Source organism: Notamacropus eugenii, chromosome 1 (assembly GCF_028372415.1).
Source record: "Notamacropus eugenii isolate mMacEug1 chromosome 1, mMacEug1.pri_v2, whole genome shotgun sequence".
Classification (NCBI taxonomy): Eukaryota; Metazoa; Chordata; class Mammalia; order Diprotodontia; family Macropodidae; genus Notamacropus; species Notamacropus eugenii.
Window position 1 is genome coordinate 760454975 of NC_092872.1, and position 4976 is coordinate 760459950.

A 4976-nucleotide genomic window follows, 5' to 3' on the forward strand; every position below is an offset into this window, starting at 1 on the left:
CCCATTCTTCCAGTCGGGGCATCTTCTCGATCTCTGTAAGGCACTTTTCATTCTGTCTCATTCTTATTGTTCATACCACCTCTCTATTTATCATTTGAAAATTTAATTAACTTTCTGTTTAGCTTTTAGACTGATCATTAATGAAAATGTTAATGAAACTGGACTGATTACTGAGCCTCAGAACCTTGAGAATGACGTCTCCAAATCGATCGGAGGCCATCCATCACTCCTGAGCCCCAGCCTGCACGCAAGGGTGTGAGTATAGCTGCATGTGTCTGGATGTGCCTGTGTGTGAATGCATGCCTCTATGTGTGTGAATGTGTGTCTGCATATGACCGTGTGTGCAGGGTTTTTTCATTTGTGCACAAGCATGTCTACATGTATATGCATGTCTGCATGTGTGTGAAATGATACATGTTTGTGTGTGTGCGTGTGTGTGTGCCAGGTGAAAGAGATAAACTTGCTTGGATCCATTTTTCAAGTCAGCTACATAATGAAGTATCTTGCTAACAATGATGTGATGAATATGCACCACAGGCTGTCCCAGGCTTGTGTAATGTTGCTGAGGCTGTCAGAAACTCCATGGTGAGCTTGGGCCTGGGTAAATCCCCCACGTCATTATTTCTCTATGATCACCTCTCTGCTCTCAGAAAGCTTTCCTGACAGATGTGCCTGGATCTTTCTTGGCTGATGTTTGCTGTGGTCTGGCCCAAGAAGGCTGCTGGTGCAGAGGGGGTCTGAGGGGCTGTAACAAAGATCCCCCATAATCCAGAGAAACCATCTTCTTTCTTCCCCTGTTTGATTTATGATTCCTTGTCTTTGTGACCAAGGGGTTGGCCTCAGAGCCAGGAAAGTCCAGGTTCAAGTTCTGCCTTTGATACATGCCAACTCTGTGACCCTGGAGAAAGCTTGACCCATCAGGGAGTATCCCAAGCTGCTCTCCGAAGACCTGAAGGGCTGAGGGGGTGGTAATCTGAGCAGCTAGAGGAAATGTCCCCATTGTCATTTTATTAATGACATCACAAATCCATTTCCTATGCCCATGTTTCATCCCTTCGGTCCTTAATCTACTCATTTACATGATCAAAAACTCTCCTAGAAAATGGGCGGGGTGAGTGCGATGTGAACCTGGGCATCTCTAAAGCTCCTTCTGTGGCTTTAGATGTCACACAAACCTTAGTCATGGCTTCTTACCTCAGTGACACTACACACCAGCCTGACTCCCTCATGTGTTGCCTCTGCTCCTCACTAATGCGGTGACTTTCTGAAAATTTCGTGGTGCCTCAGTTCTCTCCTCTGTCCAATGAGGGTCTCTAAATCCCCACTAACCTCTACATTTTGTAAGCTCATGACTCAGAGTTGGCAACGAATAGATGGAAGCCAAGCATCTAGGACCTTGGCCATGCATCAAGACCAATAAGGAGAACCTGACATAGGAGATCTCTCTGCCTCATGCTGGAAGTCTCTTATGTCCCTTTATAGGACTGGAGTGAATGAATGTGAGAGGATGAGGATTCCAGGCCTATGGATGGGATCAAGAGCACCCTTTGTAAGCACCACCATGCTATGGACTCTTAGACCATGAACAGACTGAGAAAAAAGCACCAAGATGGGAAAGAAATGACTGGAAACCATAAAAATTCAGATTTGGAAAGAATCACAGAGGCTGCCCACAATGAGGACCCTTGAGGGCGCATCTCATTAGCTCACTCACTCTGTCTCTATTCAAGTCATTAACTAAAACATATTTTAAGCACAAATGCTTGAGGCTCCGCAGTGGAAACCTCGAGCCCTCCCACCAAGAGGTGGAAAACACTTACTGACCATTCTTTGATCATGCAGCTGGTGCTGTCAGCCCCAAGCTTAGCCAATGTTTGTTTGAAATCTAGGTGACATGTGGGGCAGCTAGGTGGTGCAGTAGAGAGAGCACCAGTGCAGGAGTCAGGAGGACCTTGAGTTCAAATCTCACCTCAGCCACTTGACACTCACTAGCTGTGTGACCTTGGGCAAGTCACTTAACCCCAATTGCCTCATCCTGGGTCATCTCCAGTCATCTTGATGAATATCTGGTCACTGAATTCAGATGGCTCTGGAGGAGAAGTGAGGCTGGTGACCTGCACAGCCCTCCCTCACTCAAAAAACAAAGTCATGTCATTATTTCTCTGATAGCATGGTCTTCTTCAGCAGCGATGGACGAACACACACATAGGTGACGTAGTTATAGACTTCCTCTGATACACCATTAAAGAGGAAACAGGGTAGTTTGGCATAACCTGTTGTTACAAAAGTCAGAATGGCTCTTTGGAAGAACCACTTCCTTTTCCTGAATGGCCACTCACTATTCATTTAGAGATTGAGGTCCAGCTGTATCTCACAGGTTCTATTCCTTCCTTCCTTCCTTCCTTCCTTCCTTCCTTCCTTCCTTCCTTCCTTCCTTCCTTCCTCTCTCTGTCTCTCTTTGTCTCTCTGTCTCTCTCTGTCTCACTCTCTCTGTCTCTCTCTCTCTGTCTCTCTCTGTCTCTCTGTCTCTCTCTCTGTCTCTCTGTCTCTCTCTCTCTGTCTCTCTCTCTCTCTCTCCCTTCTCATCTGTCTCTCTCTGTCTCCCCCTCCCTTCTCCTTTTTTGGAATACTGAGACATCCTTTCCCATTTTCCACTATATTCCAAAGGTCACCGACAATGGCTCTGCAAGTAAATCGACCAGTTGTTTTGTTGCTTACTCTTCTTAACCCCCATCCCTGGCCTCTGTCCAAGCTCAGCTTACATAACATCTCTTATATGAGACTTTGCAGGTCTCCCCAGTAGCCAATGAGCCCCCTGTCCATTATCTTACATTTCTTCTTACGTAGACTGATATATTTGCGTGTCTCCCTTGAAAGGAGAGTAGGTTCTTTGATGTCAGAAATTGTTTCATTTTACCTTTGTATCTCCAGAATGTAGAACAGTGCCTGACACACAGTAGGTACTTAATAAATGTTTATTGATTGAGTGCTTATCATTCATTTCTCCCTGGTTACTTGAACTCATCAAGCGTGCTTTGGTGCCTCCTCTGCATCCCCCTGCTGAACTTGAGTATAGACTCCCTACCAGCCTCTTCTCTTTTCTTTTTTTCTAATCTGAAGCTCATTCTTAGCAAAGAAGAAAAAAAACAAATGAAGGGCTGAGTGGATCTTCCAGGTCCCATCCATGGATCACAGCGGCGGGTCTGGAAAGAGCTCAAAGGTCATCCTGAATGTTGTCACAAATGCAGAGATTTCAGCTTGGAGGGGCCTAAGGGACTTGGGACACAAGCTCCAAGAACTTCAATGTCTGAGAAGGGACTGGATTTGCATTCAGTCTCTGAGTCCAGCGGACTTCCCACTGGAGCACATTGTCACTCTTTGCAGCTGCCATGGCTGAAATGTGAGTAGGAGAAGCAAGACCAACCAGATGAGGAGAGCAATGAACCAAGTGCCCAAGGCTGCTGTCCACTGCTGCTCACCTTCCTCCTCTGTGGAATAGGGAGGGCTGCCTCTGTCCTGCTCCCCTTCCAGGGGTAGGTGCTATGTGTATGAGCTGAAGAGAATCTCTAGTGAGAACACCCTAATTTCATTCATGTATGAAAAGACTTCCATGCTGAAAAAAGCACTAAACTGTCTTGATTTGGCTCCTGAGGCTGAAACCAAGAGCTGGGGGGGTGGGGGGGGGGTAGGAGGAAAGGAGAGGGAAAGGGAATGGGAGAGGGAGAGGGAGAAGGAGGGGGCGAGATTGCAGAGCAAAGTACAGAGTAAAAACACAGGAAAAAAGAAAAGGAAAACACTAATGATTTTAATCTCTGTTAAAGGAATGGGTAACATACCTTAGAGGTGAGGGGTTACTCTTCCCTGGGCTCTACAGGGTTGAAGGTCACTTTTTAATGTGTTGTTAAAAGAGATTCTTACTGGAAGTTCAGCTGGACTAGTGACTGATGACTCTTCCATCTCTGAGAACCTGGGTGATGAACAATTAGGGGTGAAAGAACCTTGAAAATGTCTAGGATGAATGGAGGTATGCAGACTGTGGGAAGGGGGCAGCAGGAAGGGGTCCCAGCTGGGGACATCTAAGCAGGAGGACCCTGCTCTGTAACAGGTAGATGGGATGAGTACAGAGGAGATCCAGAAACAAACACTTGTGAGAAGGGAGAGAGGGAACTAAGGAAGCCTGGGCCAAGCAGGTGCACAGTTCAATTTTTTCATTCTGAAGATCTCAGCAGAAAAAGGTGAGGAATCTCATGAACAAAGATTTGGGGAGTGTGTGTGTTGTGTGTGTGTGTGTGTTTGTGTGTGTGTGTGAAAGAGAGAGAGAGAGAGAAAGAGAGAGAGAATGTGTGTGGGAATGTGTGTGTGTGTATGAAAGAGGATGTGTTTGTGTGTGTGTAAGTGCGTGAGTTAGTATGGGTGAGTGAGTGAGTGTGTGTGTGTGTGTGTGTGTGTGTGTGTGTGTGTGTGTGTGTGTAGGGGGGATACTCATGGAAGAACTGATGTTGGGTCACAGGCCATCGGGAAAAAGGAGGAGTGAGCTGAGGATGCACGTTAAGCCCATCAGCCTGATGGCCTGGAAGGATAAAGAAGCTGCAAGCATGATCATTTATCATCCTATCGAATGATGGCTGATCAGTATGCTGGTTATGTTAATCCTGTGGCTTGATGGCTTCATTGGCCAGGGCAGGCCTCTCTTGGGGCTCATGCTCTTTCTCCCACCAGCTCACAAGGACAAGCCCGCATCACTTCAGAATATCTGCAAAACCCAGGCCCCTTGAAGAGCACCAGTGAGTAGAGTTTGGATTGGGACAGTACAGAGAGGAGGTTCCAGGAACTACTTGGATACAGTCCCAGGAATGAGAGTGGGGAGGCTGGTACTACTGAGGGGGTCCACCTAGATTCTTGAAGCTCACTGGGGAGACATCACTCGAGGACTACTGCTGTGAAAAAGATCGAGGATTCAGTGGACCACATGAGCA

At 46.8% G+C, this 4976-nt stretch overlaps 1 long non-coding RNA gene across 1 annotated transcript in view; it reads left to right on the top strand.

Annotated features, from left to right (window-relative positions):
* LOC140528901 (uncharacterized) overlaps positions 1-2001 on the top strand; it is a 2626-nt gene extending 625 nt beyond the window's left edge. Inside the window, exons 1-3 of the long non-coding RNA XR_011975342.1 lie at positions 1-35; positions 123-255; positions 1483-2001. The exon at positions 1-35 is cut by the window's left edge and continues 625 nt beyond it. This is a non-coding gene — a long non-coding RNA (uncharacterized lncRNA). The remainder of the gene's footprint in view (positions 36-122; positions 256-1482) is intronic.
* The last annotated feature ends 2975 nt before the right edge of the window (positions 2002-4976 follow it).